The sequence below is a fragment of the Camelus bactrianus genome, chromosome 2, assembly GCF_048773025.1.
Source record: "Camelus bactrianus isolate YW-2024 breed Bactrian camel chromosome 2, ASM4877302v1, whole genome shotgun sequence".
NCBI lineage: Eukaryota > Metazoa > Chordata > Mammalia > Artiodactyla > Camelidae > Camelus > Camelus bactrianus.
Genome location: NC_133540.1, coordinates 62408419 through 62427395, shown reverse-complemented (window position 1 = coordinate 62427395; position 18977 = coordinate 62408419). Strand labels below are relative to the sequence as shown.

At 38.2% G+C, this 18977-nt stretch overlaps 1 protein-coding gene across 3 annotated transcripts in view; it reads left to right on the top strand.

The window, feature by feature from the left end:
• Positions 1 to 2638: 2638 nt before the first annotated feature.
• Positions 2639 to 18977, top strand: part of TET2 (tet methylcytosine dioxygenase 2) — a 123758-nt gene continuing 107419 nt past the window's right edge. The window contains exon 1 of one of the 3 annotated variants that reach the window (XM_045515758.2): positions 2639 to 2771. The gene's annotated coding sequence lies outside the window, so the exon portion shown is untranslated. Of the gene's footprint in view, positions 2772 to 3548; positions 3688 to 4381; positions 4521 to 18977 lie in introns of those variants that run through there. The other 2 variants (XM_010953619.3, XM_045515757.2) reach the window with 2 other exon arrangements.

Genomic DNA, 18977 nt, shown 5'->3' with positions numbered 1-18977 from the left:
AAAAGAGAAACTATCAAGACTTATAATATTATGATCTTTGGCTTTAGACAATAATTGTTTGTATTAATAATAATAATTTACATCAGTAATTTAAAGTGTTATGTCTAAATGTCTCATCTCTTGGATTTTTTAAATTGGCATTCTACTTATATTAAATCTGTACCTTTGTATGGTGTGTAGTGATGTCACTAGACAAAAGAAACAAGAAAGCCCCTTCACAGCAATGACTGCTGTGCTGTTTGAAGGTCAACTGTCTTTTAAGCATGGAGAGAATCTTTATCATGTCATACTTCAGAAATATGTTTTTGGAGATGGGAAACAACAGGCCATGATTAAATGTTTTTGTTAAACCACTGTAATTCTTTCAAAGGAATATGTGTCACAACTATTTCTCTCTGTTAAAGAGAAAAATCAAGTCCTTAAAGAAAATTTCCTATTCTGCAGGTGGGGAGGAAATTAAGAATCGTCCTTTTTTTTTTCTTTCTTTTTCTTTTTTTGTTAGTACAAGAAATTTGCATTGTAAAGCAAGCTGCTGTTGTCAGCTCTTTAAAGGACAGAGCAGACAGGAAGCTGCCTCCACCCTAAGAGGCTTAGAGACTGAGCAACTGAGTTAGACAGCAGGTGCCCCGGCCAATCAAGTCAATTTTCTAATACAGAATAGCATGTCGTGGAACTTGTTGTATCAGTCTGTCTTCTCTGGTAAGGAGGCAAGGATTTTACTTTTTGGAAGCAGTGCTGGTCTTTCTAGTTGAAGGGGGGAAAATGGTAAGGAATTTAATAACAATTGACTGTTGTTAAAACAGCAAATTATCTTTTAAAAATAGATTATCCACACCTATAGGAGGAGGAATCTCAAGAATGCACACATTTAATAAAAGCTGGCTCTGGATTACCCATACAACTGTGCACTATAGTCCAGTAAACAACAGATTATGTGCACCCCCCCCCTTTTTTTTTTATCCCAGGAATAGCAACTGAGAGTTTGGGGGTTTTTTTTAACCAACAACACAAAATTTCACTAAAATATTTTACACTTGGAGATCTTTACAGTTTTACTTCCTTTTGCTGTTGAGAAGTTACAATAGCCAGGAGGAGTAATGCATTTTCTTTTAAATTAACAAATGTCATAGTGGTTAAGGGTGGGGTGGGGGTACAGAGAAAGAAGCTGGCAAGAAAAGGTTCAGGGCCTGTTGCAAAACCAACTGCAAGCCAAGTTGATTCCAGATAGATGAGAATCACCTGTTGCAACAGAGCGAGGTTTAAAGATGAGGTGACCTTTAAGAGCATTTTCCCAATTATCATATAAATAATAAGGAACATGTAGGTTTTTATATCAAACTCATGTGACTACAGTATTTGCCACATGTTATTCAATGTAAGAAGACATATAATTATTTATATCTTTCTATTCAATCAAGGAAAACTCCTGAAAGTGCATGGCTTATGATTGGTAATAGTAATTACCTGGGCACATACTTAGTGTCTTACTTAATCCTCACAACCACACTGTTTTAGAGGGTAACAGCTGAGGAAACCGACATACAAAGAGTTAAGTCCCATGCTCAAGGTCACACATTTAATAAGGGGTGGAGTCAAGATTCATCTAGGTCTGTCGGACTCCAAAGCCCATGCTTTCCACGATTCTGTTGCACAGTGTGCTACACAAGTGTATGTCATAGTCTTTGGAAAACTTTACTTTTTGGACTTAAAAAACAAATTACGAGGCACCTCACAAACAACTCAAAACCGATTAGCAATTGCCAAGACTTCAATGACACGTTAGTGTACTGTTAGAAAAGGCTGCAATTCATTTCACATGAATGCTTAGGGAAACAAACGATTTGTTTAGCCTAGTGCAAAACCAGAATTTGAAGTCAACTTTGTCTCAAAATAGAATAAACAGTGTTTCATTAGAACATACTTTGAACGCTCTTCTTCGTAACAACGTGACACATAAGAAGAGTTGCTTTATTAATCCTTTCCAAAGAGGAAATACTCCAATTTCATAAAAAGAAGGAGACTTTACTTCTAAAGAAATTACGGACAAAAAAAGTGAGCTACACAAAATAACTTGTGTTGACTTCAGAGTATCACGATCACAACGTAGTGATTTCGTAAACGATGTGACCAAAATATCTGTTTAAAATTTGAATGTCAGTAACATGAGAACTTCTGATAGAGGGCAAATCTCAAAAATTACTATCTGATGATTCACAAGGGCTTTGTTCTTTATCTCATCTTCACGTAAAAAAAATTATGATTAGAAAAAAACATTAAAGAGAAGTAAAACTGTTCGGCAATAGAAAAGAAAAACTGTCAATGGATGCCAGCGGTTATAGAATTCCGAACTTCAGGGAAAATCGAGTGTCCGTCATTCGGAGTTTAGTTCTTTACCGGTCGATTTCTTCATTACTTAATTATAAGGCTGGGAATTTTTTTCAAAAATAAAGGCTCTTACGGGAGTAAACGTAAGCATTTGAAAGTGCAGGTTTGTTAGATTACAACCTAATCTAGCGAGAAGTAGAATCACCGGTGAGAAAGTCCGCCTGGATCTGCGTGAATCCCTCGCCTTCCCAGCCCACGTGGCCAAAGTAAACAGAAGGTGTGCCGGGGCGGGGAGAAGCGGGCCTCGGTCAATTTCCCAATTTGTCGAGTCTTTAAAACTACAGGCCCCTAAAGCACTAAGGGCATGCCCTCCGCGAAACTGGGGAGTGCTTCTGCTGAGTGAGATTAAAGCGGCCGCGTGGAGAGGATGCCAAAGCGGGGGCGAGGTGAGGCGGGGCTGGTGGACCTACCAGGGGGTGCGGTGCGGGCCCGCGCGGGCGGAGACGGGTGCGCTTAAGGGCGTGTGAGGGGGTACCTGTCAGGACCTGGGAGTCGGGGCGGGTGCGAGGGCGGCGGGGGGGTGCGCACCTACTCTAAGGGGGCGGTGGGGTGCGGTAACAACAAAGTTTCAAGGGTTCAGCTGGGGTCTCGCATCCTCGTGCCAGGCACCCACGCCACCTCCCCCTTCGTGCGTGTCTCGCGGGTGGAGACCTGAGGATCCGGGGGGTGCCCCGGGGTCTAGCGGCGGCGTCCAGGGGCCGGACTTTCCCCAGCGTTCGCCCGCCTCGCGCTCCTCCGGGCGCACCGCTCCGTCCGCTTGCTCCCCGGCCCCGGCCTCGACCGCGCGCCCCCTGCTTCGGCCCCAGGTGCCGCCGGCTTTGGTGCGGGAAGCCCGGGGCGGGGGGCCGACTCCCCGGGACCCGGGGCCGAGGGCCCCGGGGCGGCGGCGGCAGAGGCCGGGGCGGAGGAGGCGGCGGCCGGGCAGAGTGGGAGGAGGCGGCGGGGCGGTGGAGGAGGGAGAGGAGGAGGGGGAGGAAGCGGGTGGAGGAGGCGGAGGAGGAGAGCGGCGGCAGCGGCAGCGGCGAGAGCTCGGGCGGCCCCGCCGCCTCCTCGCGAGCGCCGCGCGCCCAGGCCCGGCTCGCATGCGAGTCACGTCCGCCCCCTCGCCGCGGCCGCCCCGAGACGCCGGCCCCGCCGAGTGATGAGAACAGACGTCAAACTGCCTTATGAATATTGATGCGGAGGCTAGGCTGCTTTCGTAGAGAAGCAGAAGGAAGCAAGATGGCTGCCCTTTAGGATTTGTTAGAAAGGAGACCCGACTGCAACTGCTGGATTGCTGCAAGGCTGAGGGACGAGAACGAGGTCAGAGCGCTTCTCTTATGCCGCGGAACTCCCACTTTCCTCTCCCCTTCGCTTTCTCTCGGGCTTGCGGGGACTGGGGAGCAAAGCCTGCAGTGTCACCCACAAATACCAAGAGGGAAGAGGGAAGCTTCACAAATTACTGGAGCCTCTTCAACATGGCTGACAAATATAGTTTTAATTCCCCCCCCCCCCCACTTTAAACCTGTAGTTCTGTGTTCGCTTCTCTCTCCCGCTAATGCTCGTGTCTTCCTCACCCAGAAAACTTACCTTTGTGAGTCCGGCCGACCGCTTTCCCGGCCTTTTATCCCCAGGAAAGTGATTTTTCTCTGCTTTCCTTTCTAAAATAGTTCAGCTTTGGGGGGCAAGACTTTTCCCTTGAATCTTCCCCACCCCCTCTTCCTTCGTGGAAGGCGAACGAGCCTCTGGTCTGTCCTCACCCACCCCGGAAAGAACACTGACGGGGTGGTTTTCGACCCTTTTCTCCGCTGGGGGTCTGGGTTTGGATGTGCGTTTGCGTCCGCCCCTTTCTGCCCCGTGCCCCCTTTCCCGGGGGTGCGCTCCGCGAGTGTCACGCTGAGTGGAACTGGAGTCCACTCACTGGGGTTTTGTTTTTCCTGAAGTCCGCGCGTTTTGTTAGCGGTGCTGAGCGAGAGAGGAAAGAATAGTTTCTCTGGTTCCCCCAACAAGACCCGAACCCACTTTTCTCCAGGTACATCAGCTCTGCCATGGGCTAGCTGTACCTTCCAGCCTGGGGAATGCGTGTAGGAGAATTTGTGGGCAAGTCTGTGTCCTGGCTTTGTGCGTCTCCCGAATCAGCTTCGTCGGGTTCCCCGGTAAGTGACAGGCAGACACAAAGGCAGGCGCAGGCCGGGGGAGGGGGCGGGCGGGAGGAGGGGGAGCGTGGAGAGTTGGAAGACTGCAAGGTCAGGGGCGCCCAGAGAAATGAAACCCAATCCCAGCGAAGAAACGGAGAAGTAGAGAGCAGATTTCTAACAGTCCTTTCCCAATTTCTCTTCTCTCTTGGCTCTTCTCTTTTCTTGAGTCTTTCATCTCTCTGCAGTTCTGTGTGTCCCTTTTCTCCTGGTCTTCCGCCGCGTTCTTCACACATACACTCGAGTCTTGCTGAATGTTTTTCATTGAGACTGCTTGTCTAGTGATAATTAAGCTAACAGTTTCTATGGAGAGTTTTCTACCTATGACAAAATAAAGTATGGCCTGGGTAGACTTCTGGGAAGGTCGAGTGTGAAATATAAGTGAAATTTACTGGGGGTTGCCCTCATGAAAGACTTTTAATTGCATTGAGTGAGTTCCCCTGGCCCCCCACCCCCTTCGTGGATGTTTAGGAATTGAAGAAGGGTCATTTTCCAGTTGCTTGCTTAAATGTATTGAGATATTTTTATACTTGTCACATCCTAAATTTAAAATCTCAACTCACATTGTGCTTTTCTCTCTCCAATCAGGGATAATAATGACAAACCCAGATCCAAAAATATTTGCCAATAAATGGTCCAACATAAGAGTAAGATAGTATCTTAGGGGTAGTTGTAATGTACATAGAAAAGATACTGGGTTTGGTTTGGTTTAAGACTGTGGGTATTGTTGCCTGGCTAATGAAATCATTATATTTGCATTTTAATGAAAAGTTGAAGTACTGGAGGGGAATTATAGTCTTTTCCCTGTTTACATGTGTGTTTCATAATGGGTTTAAAGTAGAATATAAATTTCAACACAATACATACTGATTTTTTAAATATATTAAGCAGAGAAGTATTAGTGGAGGATTGGAAAGTCAAACTTAAGTTTTGAAGGCATGTGTTTGATTAAAAGATGGGCAGAGGGGAAAGCACAATAATGGACATTACTCCATAAATCAGAATTCCAAAACTGCTTGTTCTGTGTTCACTTTGTAACTCTTTCTATTTTGATCTCTGGGAAAGCAGTTACATTTACTTTAATTATTGACACTAAAGGTTATTTCACATGATTACAAGGGAGACATATTACTCTTCTCTATGGAATAGAAACAGCTCATTTGGTTAGTTTTTATTTGTCCTAAAATAATAAAGAAAATAAGAGCTTAGCATTAATGCTTACTATTTGTTGAGAAAACTATGATTAATTATTCTAGCAATTCAAAATTTAAAATAATTCCTTTTGCTTGCAGTAGTATCTAACTTTTGGGGGGAAACTTTTCAAATGTTGTATATACAACTGTTTTCAGGCTATTCAACAAATAATAGGTATAATATTTCCTACTTACATTGATAAATAAGAACACTACATTGTTTAAAAATTTTGATTGTGACCATGAAAGCTTGCTCTTTTCTGTCATTTAATTTAGACTCTTATTTTATGCATTCTGTTTGTATTCTGAAAATAGTTGCTGATTAATATTGTATGAGTGGCTTCAATGATTATAAGCAGGAGATGTGCATATTATTCACCAATCTGAGTAAGCACCACTTTCTCCTTTATTAGAAAAGAAATTATTTGAATCAGTATGAAATAGTTTACAATAAAAAAATATAACCTCAGCTCTTCATTGACCATGTTTGTGATAGTACTACCTGGATTCTCCAAAAATTTCATGGCTTGAACTGTCTTGGGTAATTGAATTTTTAGGGGAGTGAGTGACAGTGGACAATAACTGGACAGTATTTCTTAGACTACAATATTGTTTTGCTTATTTTCTTACTGAACTGATGGCTAGTGAGAAGTGAACTTGGAATGAGGAAAGTCTCTTGATTGTTTAAATTCACATGTTTAACAAACTCTTCTTAAGGCTCTAATTAGATCTGGCATTGTGCTGGTCCATGCCAGGATCCAGAAGGATTGATATGATTTTTGATTCAATGGCATTTGGACTTACTTTGGCAGGTCAACATCACTTCCAGAACAAGTGAAATGCACCTGCCCGGGAGTTATTATGACAGACTTCCCAAGTCCTGTTTGGGCACTGGGCTTGTATTGGGTAACAAAGACTGGAGTTAATGTTTTGGTTTCACTTGTTGGAGTTAAAATGTCTCTATCAATTTCCCCTAGGCTCCACCCATACACAGTGTTGTAAGTCACATGTCACTATTGAAGTGTATTTCCTTATTTGCTGATCTCATTAAGAAGTTCTTCTTATGATTCACAGACACACCTGGCAGAAACTCTATTTTTCATTCTACCCCAAATCCAAGTTAGTAAACTTTTATGAATTCTTAAGAAATGACCTTGAAATAAAACGTTCTCAAAAGCTGTGGATGTTTGACATCTAGAATGTCTAATACTTAGAAAATGTTAGATGTGCTTTTTTATGCTCTAATTGCTTCTGCTGCAAGTTCAGTTGTTGTCCTTGTTGTTGACGTTGCTGTTGTTTAGTAGAATTTAATAGTCTTACTGAGCTGTCTGAAATTACGAGAGGGAGTCTTCTTTGTTTCGTTAACAAGCATGTAGACTGTTCTACTGTAATTGTTTCCTGTCATGGGGACAGGTTAAAACTTTGGACCAGCTAACTGTCCGTGTTGGTTCACTGAAATAACATTTTCTGCACTATGATGACACCATTGCACAGTAGTCCTTAGGAGGAGTAGTGGCACTGAAGCCAGTAGCAGGAAGACATCTCACAAGCCAGCTTTACAATTGGAGTCTAAACTGTGGGAGAGTCGGGTTGCCAAGTAGAGCTGGTGGTTATCTTAGACACTGTGCTGAAGAACACAGCCACAAATGATTTTGCCAAATATACAGTATTTACTTGGTCTAAATCTCCAATTTCTATTTTTGAGTCACTGCCAAAACTCCGTGAGTACTGTGACATTATTTAAGGAGGTTATATAGTACATCTGTTGGTTTGGTATGTAGTAGGAGAGAAGAGTTCTGGAAGAGGAGAGGGTAGAGCAGGAGACCTTGAATCACTGTGACTGCAAGCCAAGAAGACTTGTATATATCTGCTTATTTCCAGCATTATTTTGACCCTAGGTTGTACATTGCAGAAAATCCCTGATGTAAGGTAGATATATAATCTTTTCTCAGTAAAATGAATTTTGGTTGCCCATTCCAAAACAAAGTCCTGTCAGCTTTGGCTTATGCTTTCTCCATTCGTCAGGAAATGCAGTTAAATGCGCCAGGCTTTAAGAAGTATAAATAGATAGTAAGTGGATTTTCAATATTTTGTGTAAAAATAATTTCAGTGATGATGTCAACCTACCTGCAGTTTTAAGAATTTGGATATTTCATGCTTAGTAAGGGTTGTTCCTCAAACTGAGTTGAAATCAAGCTCCAAATAATCTGAGAATTAAGTAAGATAAGTAAATTGGGATGAGGTGTTTTTGAAGGATAATTTAAGACATAAAATAAACTGGTTTATTCATTAAAAATACTATAAATGTTTCTTTCAAATTATATTTATGTCTGTTGAAAGGAAGGTACTGATTTCTATGTCCTTTCAGTCTAATAGAATCTGGTGTACTATTCAGTCAAGATTTACTAAACTGGAGGTCCAGGGTGGAGGTAAAAGTGGTCAAAGGGTACAGACTTCCAGTTATAAAAAGCGTGAGTTCTGGGTTGTAATGCATAGCAGGGTGACTATAATTAGCAATACTGTGTTATACATTTGAAAGTTGCTAAGAGTATTTTCACCACACACACGAAGTCATAACTCTATGAGGTCATGGATGTAACTAACCTTATTGTAGTAATAATTTCCCAATATATACCTATAACAAATCATCACATTGTATGCCTTAAATTTACACAATGTTATAAGTTAATTACTCTCAATAAGAGCACGGGGCAGTTTGCCTTAATGAATGACATAGAATTAGAAAAAAAATGCCATTAAATTAGAAAATGTGTAATCTATTCTCAGTGCATCAGAGAAAAATAATGTAAACAGTTGGTGCTAGCAATGATGGTAGTAAGGATGGTGCTTTTTCCTTAAATGTAACTTCTACTGGCTACAGCAGTTGTCCCATAAAAGTGGTCTAGTGTAAGTATACAGTTTAATGATTTTTAACAAATTTATATTGGGATAACCTATTTTTCATTGAAATTTTATTGAGTTGGTTGTAGATTCATGTACAGTTGTATGAAATAACTAGCCATGTACATTCAGCCCAGTTTTCCCCAGTGGTAACATTTTGCAAAACTATAGTATCATGTCACAATCAGGAGACAGACATTGACGCAGTCTACCAATCTTATTCAGATCTCCCCAGTCTGACCTGTACATTTGTGTATGTGTATATTCAGTTCTGTATCTTTACCACATGATTAGATCATTTTAAGCCTTTTCTCCTGAAAACAGAAGTTTTAGTTCTACTTCATTAATTATGTGATTGTACTACCATGCCTTATCAAAATGTGCATCAGGATATAGGTTTTGTATACTCAAAAATTATTTTTTGCTTAAAATGACCTCTGCATTAAAAATATTTTAAGTCATTTTAATGTTTCATGATATTGTAAGTTATGTCATTTCTCATCACAACTCTAGAAGTAGGTATTATTATTATCCCCGTCTCTGGCAAGGAAATTAAAACACAGTGATATTAAATAACTTGCCCAAGTTCACACAGCCAGGACATGGCTTAGCTAGGATTTGAATTTAGGCAGTCTGTCTCAAGAACCAGTCTTTTAACCATTATGCATACCACCTCATTATCATTAATAATAAAAGTGTAGCTACAATCTAGGCTATGTGGGGAAAGTCATAAAAGGAGACTTAAAATGCTTACAGTTGTCTACACAGAAACTTGTACCTGAATATTCATAGCAACATTATTAACAATATAGATGTAAAATAGAGTTAAGAAAGAAATTGGTCTGCAGCAGTCTCTGTGATGCAAAGATAAAGTGGGAAAAAGTTAGGGTCAGAATGTTGATGGTCCTCCAGTTTTGCTACACATAGCTACAGTCTTTAGAAGCACCAGCAGAATTTTTTTACAGACTATTAATGGTAAGAGGATGCAGATTTTTAGGACTAGCCTCTATGCAATTAGGATGTATAATTTTGGACACACAGGGTGAATTAATTGGGGTTGGTTTTATTTGAATTTCTAACTGTATTTCTAGATACCAAATATTCTTCTTGTTGAGCAGTACTTCGCTCCCTTTTATTCTGATGAGAATACTGGGTTGCTGCCAGTTGGATCCCATAGCTTGGCACCATGACTAGTGACAGAGTAGGGGAGAGCCAATGATCTTGAAGCCTTCCGTTTTAATAATGTATAATGTGTTATTGTACTCAGTAAGGACATGTCTTAGCTTCATGTAGTTGCTGTAATCATTACTTTCCCAAGGAATAGCTACAGAAATGACCCAGAATTCCACCTTTTGAGAGTATGATTATAGCATTACTTGTAGGTTTATTGTATATTGGTGACAGCCATGCCCAAGTTAGACACTTCTGTTAGAACCTGTAACCCATCAAGAAATTGATGTAGTGATTGTTATGCAAAGCAATAAGGTAAAATATAGGTCTGGTCTTTCTTACGGGAGAAATCAGTAGCTTACTTGTTTTTTATCTTTTGTTTCTTGTAACACTTTTTGAACCACCTCAGCTGACAACAGATTTTTATAGTAGTATCTCCATCATATCAGAAAGTCGTTCACTGAATTTGAGTGTAGTTTTCCATCTTTGCTTTTTTTAATGCACTTCTAAAACTTGTAAGCCTTTTCAAACAAAGTAGGGATATTTTGATTTGTTTATATTTTTAGCTTTGCTTTTTTATAAATAATTACTATGAAAGATACACTATATTCAAAAGAAAAACAGCAGGCTGTGAATTTTTGCTTGATGGACTGTTCTCTGCAGAGAGCAGAATTGCCCACAGTCAGACATAGAACACAGCTCTCCCATGAAGGTATGCCATAGAAATGATGCTTTTCATTTACTACTTTGACTATTTTGAGATTTGCCACGAATTTGTAGATGTCACAAATGATTATTTTAATTACTTTTGTCATGCCTCATTAGCCATCGCTAAAACCTGCCTTATCAAGTCACTTATTTTCTTGATAGAATATTAAACTGAGTTTCTGTGCTCCAGTTACACTAATGGAAACTATTCACCCAACTTTCAAGATGGGTTTTATTGTCATATTTCTCCTCAAATTGATATATTTTGTGTCTTGCAATGTAAAGGGAAAAAAGCTTAATATTAGTGAAGGTCAGAGGATAGAGGTCCACCTGCGAGTTATTTCTCCTGTTTTTCTTTCCTGTCTGCATTGAGAAACAAGGGCACCCATTAAAAAAAAACCTTAATTATTGGTTGTGCTGATTCTAAAGTAAAGCACCAGAATCTGAAAATAATACAATGATACCACACCCAGATTCCATCCCTGACATACTGTCTTGTTCCTATTAATTTATTTTTTAATTTGTTTGTTCTTTCAGCACTTTTCCCATTTTTGTTTGAAGTCTCTTACTTTGAAGTTATAGAATTTTCATATTTGCCATTGGCTGTAAAGTTTTGTCAGCTCTTTTATAACCTTTCATGATTTTTGCATTAAAAGGATTACTTTTGGACACCCACTAATTAGTTTGGATGATTATTAGCTTTTTGTTTTACTGCATACGTCAGAACAAGAAACCACTTCTGCAAATAAAGTGCTTGATAGTTCATGAAATTAAAGTGAGCATCTTAAAAAGTGAATTCAGTTATTGAAACACTTCTTCACTTATTCATATGTTCATGTATCAAACTTAACTGAAAAAAGGAAAAATACTATATGTGGATACCTTTCAAACATGAGGGAAGACCACACAGTGATGTATGTCAGTTATTTCTCAGTAAAACTGGAAAAATAAAAGACATGTGAGAAGAACAAATCTTCCATCCTAAAAATACCACATAAATTTTTTTTTTTTAATTAAAAAGAGGAGCAGGTCCATTTCAGTAAAAGCACTTATTTTAAACTTTGCATTCTAGATTTAATCTATCTTTATTCCTATCCAGCCACCTAAATGGTTATTTTTTTTTCTGTTATGAAGTTACGGTATATAAAATTGAAATTTTTAAAATTGTAATTTAATTTTGGAATTCTCTACTGTATTATAGAGTGAAGGAAAACATTGGCAGAAAACGAAGTAGACATTTTGCTAATAGCTTACCTGTAAAAATGACTATGATTTAATTATGTGTTTCTATTAGAGATCAAAATTGGAAAGAACATTTGGTTAACTTTGGGAGCTAAATTTTCAGTATTTTGAAACTTAACCTGCTTACTCTTAAATGTGATTCTTTTCAAGTAGGAAATTTTATAGACATCAACTAATATATAATTTAAAAAAAAATTTTTATCGGGTGTGTAAAAGATATAGGATATGGCATTTTAAAGGACAGAAAAATGAGATTTTGTTGAAGTCAAAGGTATTTTCAAAAACAAGTTTAATTTACTACTGACAGTTCTGCATCAGTATTTTTTCATTGTTATAATTTGTCATGCTTCAATTAATCTTGAAGATTATGGGAAACTTTTCCAGATTTAGGGGTAAAATACTTAGTTGTTAACATTGTCATCTTTCTTCAATATTGGTAAAAATTTCCTCCTTAAGGAATGGAGTTTACTTACTTTCTGTTAATAAACCCATGGTAAGAGATACAATGAATGTAGATGAGGGTGAACTTTAAAATAAGGAGACAGGTAAAATACTAAATTATGTTTCTGTTCACTCAGACACAGCCATTGGATACTCTGCTGAAAGGATCATACCGTAATTTTATTTGGATGTAGACTGTTACTTTGCAGACAGTTTGCCTATTTAGTGTACTTCTAGTGGTTGTTGAATCCTCTCTCATAGTATTCCCATAGGCACTGAAGTAAATGAACAGAGAAAAAGAGAAGCCTTAGGATGAGAATGGTAGAACGTGCATTTAGGATGCATTGTTCTGGTTACAAAACTTGCCCTAAATTTACCTAGGCACGGCAGTTAATTTTGATTCTGTCCTCAGGTCAGGAGCTACTGAAAGAAGGAAAGAAATGTGTTGGAGCTTGGTCATTTCCTCCAGCTCTTCCCACTAATTTTTTTTTTTTTTTGTGGTGTCTGGGGAGGGGATGGGGAGTGGGACAAGGAAAAAAAATCTCGCTTAGGGAAAATTTCTCGACACCCACATGCTCTTTTTTAGGACCAAAGAAAAACACGAGGTTTCTCTTTGGAGCTTGTTGACACTTTCTCGCCTTCCGATTACACGCGGCCACATCAACATTTGACACATGGGTACCGTGCGCATGGCAGTGCTATTTACAAACACCATCCTGGGATTCCAGAGACTCTTATGTAACAGCTGAGAGTACAGGCTTTGTGTGTCCGTGGGCGCGGGCGCAGAGGAATCAAACAGTTTAATTCATAGTCAGGGAGTCCTTGTCTGGCTCCGATGAGGTCATGAACCAGAGATCAAGATGTCTAGGTCAGGATCTGCCCCATATGCAGGTTTCCTACCAAAGCCTCAGAGACTGTGCCTTAATATAGGATTAATGTTTCATTTTCCTCCTGCAGAAAAACAGAACCAGTTATGTCAGACTTTTTTTTGTGTGATTTTGGGAAATGTGGGCAAATTGTGCCTTGGTTCTGTTTGTAATTTATGGTGCACTTGTCCCTGCTGCCCAGCCTCACAAATGCTTTTTTTAAAAAATGTGTTTTCTTATTTGTAAACACCTTCAGATGCAAGAGAATTCATAAACTGACTTGCCCAACTAGACTCTCTGACCACAGAATACTCAAAATTATTATTTGATCATCCTCCATACCCAGTCCTGTTCTGCCTGTCCCCATCCCTCCCCACCTCCCTTTTCAGTTCCCCATCACCACACCTCCCTCAACCCTCCTCTATTTTTAATTACATATTAAGGATTGTTGGGGTTTTTTTTTAAATTAAATATCTATTTTTAGGGACTTGTTCTTCCTTTCTCAGATTGACTTTAAGAGTTTTCATTTATATTTATCATTTTTTAAAAAAAAGTCTCATTTAAAAAAAAACACCATGAATTTAAATATCCAATCCTGTGTAAATCTGGTATATGTTTCCTGATGCTTTTTTTCATTGTTAATTGTAAGCTGACTGATTGGAATATTTATAATATGAACAAATTTTGAGTTCTTTTTGTATTGCATTTTAGGGTCATTTTGGACGGATGTCATCATTGATTATCCAAAAATAGAACCCTTCTTGCCTAACAAAGAATTGAAATTAGATCATCAAAAATGAACTTGTAGTGAATTAAAAAGTTGGCCTGTTTGAACTCTTCTTTCATAGAATATATTTTTTCCTAATTACACTATCTTATACTAGAGGAAAGATCAGAATCTTTGAAATATGGTACTGTAAATGGAAGGAATTTGTTTAACTTTTAAAAATAAAGGATTTCTTCCCCCAAGAGATAAACCAAACACCAAGTAATGTTTTGTATAAGAGAAATTTAGATCTGGAATAATTTAGAGATTATCTGTCCAAATCTATTATTTATATATGAGGCTTAGAAATTAAGTTTTAGCTGTTTAACGTTTGAATCTGTTCCTTTTAGAAGAAATTATCAAAACAGTGACCTATTTAACCAACACAATGAAAGCTGAGGATAGGCATTTTTCATCTTTCTTGCTGAGTAAAAGTTCCTTCTGAATTTGAAAAGATATAACTTATTTAGTGGTTATCGGCTATCAATTGTACTTTTCTAATATGTTGAATTAAGATATGGTGAAAAGAGATTATAAGCTAAAAGAATTGTTTTCATTTGTTTATTTGTATGCTTTTCATTGTTTTGGCCTGAAGATGATGTATTTATCTTAATTACCCTAGACCCCAAATAGTGAGAGTTTGTGTGAAATTACTTTCCTACTAAGGGCAGTGCCATATCTGAATGCTTTTGAGCTTTCACAGGGTTGATCTTATCCTTTATTAGAACATTAATATTTTCTCCTCTTCTTATATACCTTTATTGGACAGTAAATCATGTATGCTTACAAGCTGAAAGTGCTCAGAATTTGATAAAGGTTATAAATTAATGCAGTTCTGCCAAGAAAGGGCTTAAATCTAACTTTGTTTGACTAGACTTTTGTTTTACCTGAAGTGGCAAGCATTCAGTAAACATCGATTTATTCAGTAGTCAGATGAGACTGACTCACAGTTGTCTCTATTATATCAAAACGATCGATTAACGTGCAGACATGTATCAAGAAGCAATGTGGAAATTTTAGGTTGTTTTCTCTTTCCAACTATCGTTGAGAGCGTGTATGAGTGAGCATTTGTGTGTGCACCCTCATTCAGTTTTGGACTTTTAATATATGAGTTAAATCCTCTTAGGTAGAAATGGTTAAATATTAATTAAACAAACCATAGTAAAACTGTCTGTGAATATAAAATGAAAAAATACTAATGTGATGCATTTTTCCAAATATCACGAAGGTGCACATGAAGGGTCTTTTATATAAACTGCTTTCATATGGTTCCTTCAGAAGACTGCTGAAGAATCACATAGGCACTCACACATGAAAACAAACGGCCCGTTTGGTGATGTTAAGATTGGCGCCAGGGTGTTCCCTCTTGCGTAGGAGTTCCGGGTCATCCTGATGCCTTCCCATGTGTCAAGCGCACGTGGCTTCAATGTTTACACACACGAGTCCAGAGTTCTGAACACTAGTGATGTAACAGAGGGGGAAGGGGCGGTCTGTATCTCACAAACTGTTTAATGACCTGGGTCATGAATACTGATAGAGAATAAGAAGGCACTCATTGTAGTAAAACTTGCCTGGAGGGAAAACAGCGGATGCTTAAAGGGGGCTTTTCCCCAACCCCCCACATTGTTTATTTTAAACTATGATTACCACCCGAAAGGAGCTTTCTACTTTGAACTTAAAATAGTAGCTTTTAACTCGGACAAGTGAGTAAGCGCTTTGGTATCCAACGACTGAAGGTGACGAAGCTCTAAAAAGTGTCACTCTCTTTCATAACCCAGCTGACTCAGACTCTTTTAGAAGCTATTATGGCAACTTACCCATCTCTAATAAAATGACTACATACCTGCATGGGAACAGACAGTTGGGGTTAGAGCCACCATTTTCTCTGGTTTTGAAAAATTGTTTCTCATCTATTATTTCTATTTGTGAAAATATGCCATTCCTACTACATATAGAACTGCTTTTCAAAATCACTGGGTATGTTTGTATGGAACTACTTTAAGAAGCTTTATCTACAATACATGGGGGAATCCCCCTCTTATCTGGTACAATCATGATAAAGGGTGAAAAAAGGTAAGTGATAATTTTGGAAAATATATACTAGTAAGGTGGTGGTCTTCATACAACTAAATACCAAGCAACTGTATTTAAACATGGAAAAGTGTCTAAAAGGGTGAAAACATGTTATAAATGAGAAGAAGGAGTTTTCAATGAAAAAGTGCTCTATTACAAACTATGAACGTTTAAAAGATATTTCAAACTCTTTCCTACTTGTAACAAATTATCCAAAACTTTTTAATCTACCTCTTTGGACTTTTAACAGATTTTTCTGGACTCTGGGTTTTATTTTGAGTGTGTGTATGTGTGTTTGAGTATGTTTTTATGTTACAGATCTGGCTGTGTGAACTAGAGAAGTTTCCTACTACTTACTACTAAGGTGGAAGATAGTGCCACCTTGATTCTCACCACCTTTACTTCAATATTTCAATAAATTATTCATCAGATTTGCAAAAATATAGTTCATTTTCAAACAGAATCATAGATTTTTATTGAACAAATTTTTGAGACTATTTGTTGCAGAATAAATGAGAAAAAAAATTGAGGCATGGGAAGGTAGAGACAGTTGCCTCAAATTGAATAGCAGGGTATTTACCATTCTAATAATAGCCAATATTGACTAAGTTCTTTCATTGTGTTAAGCCTCATAGTAGGCATTTCCAGAGATTATTTTATTCAATTCTCACATCATCTCTATTTTTGTTGGTGATACTATCCCCATTTTACTAAGGAAGAAACCAGGATATAGGATTAAATAATTTCCTCATACAGTGTGAATTATCCTTGACATTTCCCTATTTCCAAATTTATCACTAAGCCCTATAGAATATTTTACTGTGGCCGTTTGCTCTGCCCCTTTCCATTTCTGCTTCCTTTGCCCTGCCCTTTTTCACTCTGTTCATTGTGACTGTAATTTCTTCCTCCTTGATGTTCTCACCTCTGTGAGCTTTCTCTCCTACCCTCTTCTAGATCTTTCTGCTTTTCACCCTATTTCCCCCACTCCCCACCCCCCAGGATCCATATTGCCTCCTTATTTCTAACGAATCAAAATCAACTCCTAAATAGCTGGGTGTCATCATACAATCTGGTTTTTCGAGTTAAGATCTAGTTTTGAATCCTGACTTGCCTTCTTATAAGCTATGTATGTTCTTACTCAACACAGTAGCTTTAGCCTCTCTGAATCTGCTACCCCATCGGTAAAGTGGGAACAACTAAAAACGCTTATCTCACATGTTGCTGGGAGGGTGAGGTGAGTTATCATAAATAAAGCATCCAGCATGTTACTTGGGAAATTTGTGGTGACTGAATAAATACTCATTCCTCAAGCAAATGTTGAGCATCTGTGTATTAGGCAAGAAGAGAGCTAATTCATGGGAAAGAATTAATACTATGGTTTTTTAAAAATCATAATGAGATGGAAATTGTTGGCTTACAACCTGGTCAAGTGAGGAATTTTCCAGGATGCTTCCAACCCTCTGCTCAAAGGTGTGATTCTGCAGTTGCCTGAATGGGCCTTGGCACTGGAGTTGGCAAAGCTTTCTCAACCTTGTGTCCTGACAGAGACTGCACAAGACTAGAAGCAGAGTCTCTGAAGAGTATCTCTAGGAGAAAGAGATGAGGGATTATTTCCATCCCTTTTAGTCTTTCAATGGGGATACAAATTATGAGCCCATACTGTCATCTGTTCACAATCATCTTTTACTGTCTTTGTTAGGTCTACTGAAAGGATACAGACAAGCTTCTCCATAGAAATATAAAATGATAGTATGCTCGACTTAAAAATGACTAAGGATTATAGATGCTATTTATTCTTACTCTTGCATATCCCATTTTTAAGAACAAGAACAGATTCTTTGGCATACCTTGCTTAAAGATAGATAATAGCCTTGCTGTGTTAATCCCAGGAGTTTCCCATGGGAATGAAAATTCCTTACATGGTGGTGTCATAGGATTTGGGGCCTGTGTAAAAGATACTTTGGAGTGTCTTCCAATTAGTTAACAGTTTAAAATTATACTAGCTATTTATGTGTCAGTAGCTGTCTTTCAACAATGTGAAGTTTCCTTGAGAACCAAGCTCACATCTTGTATGTCTGTTGAATCTTCCCACAATAATTAACATGCAACCAAGTGCATAGCCGATCCTCACATATGTACATACATACATAGTTACGGACAGACTTGTTGCTAAGTGTTGGCTGGAAATATCCTTGAGTTCCATCCTAAATATGAACTATTATTTCTGGAAAATAAACATTACAAAGGGAGATTTTTGATTGATTGATTAGTTTTCACAGTGACTTCAAAAATTTAGGCACATGGTAAGAACAAAAAATTTTTAAATGATATAATCAAAGTATGTCTTTGTTATTCCTCCCCACAGTAATACATTTAATTCTCAAAATTATCAATTTCAGACCATACTTTCCTGACTCCACACCATGAAAGAAGTAAAAAACAAAAAAATTAGTATTCCTCATTGCCATCTACGTTTCCTCCCCTGCCTTCTGTCAACATCTGTATTCTATATATTCTCTTCTGCACATATAGCGGTTTCTACTGTGCTGTTTCTTAATGCTAACTGAAAAAAAAAAAAACAGCATTTACAATGTGATTATAATAAATAGAATTCACTATAACACCAAATGGTGTGATTGACTATGTAAAGAAGGAAAAAATGATCCTATAGCACTAAAACTTGGTTTGTTGCAAGGATATTTTAAGCATCAAGGTAAAATGGATTTCATTTTCTAAAATTCCTTTGATTTCTCAAAATTATGTCATGTTTTAGTTTCCTTTCACACTTGGACTTTGATTTTTCCTGTGACCTTGTCATTTTTCTCAAATTCTATTTTTTTATTAAAGAATAGTTGATTTTCTGTATATTTCAGGTATATAACAGTGATTCAACATTTTTATGGATTATACTCCATTTAAAGTTATTATAAGATAGTGGCTACATTCCCTGTGTTGTACAGGACATCCTTGCATCTTATTTTATACATAATAATTTGTACTTCTGAATCACCTATCCCTATCTTGCCCCTCCCTCTATCCCTGTCTCCCCTGGTTACCA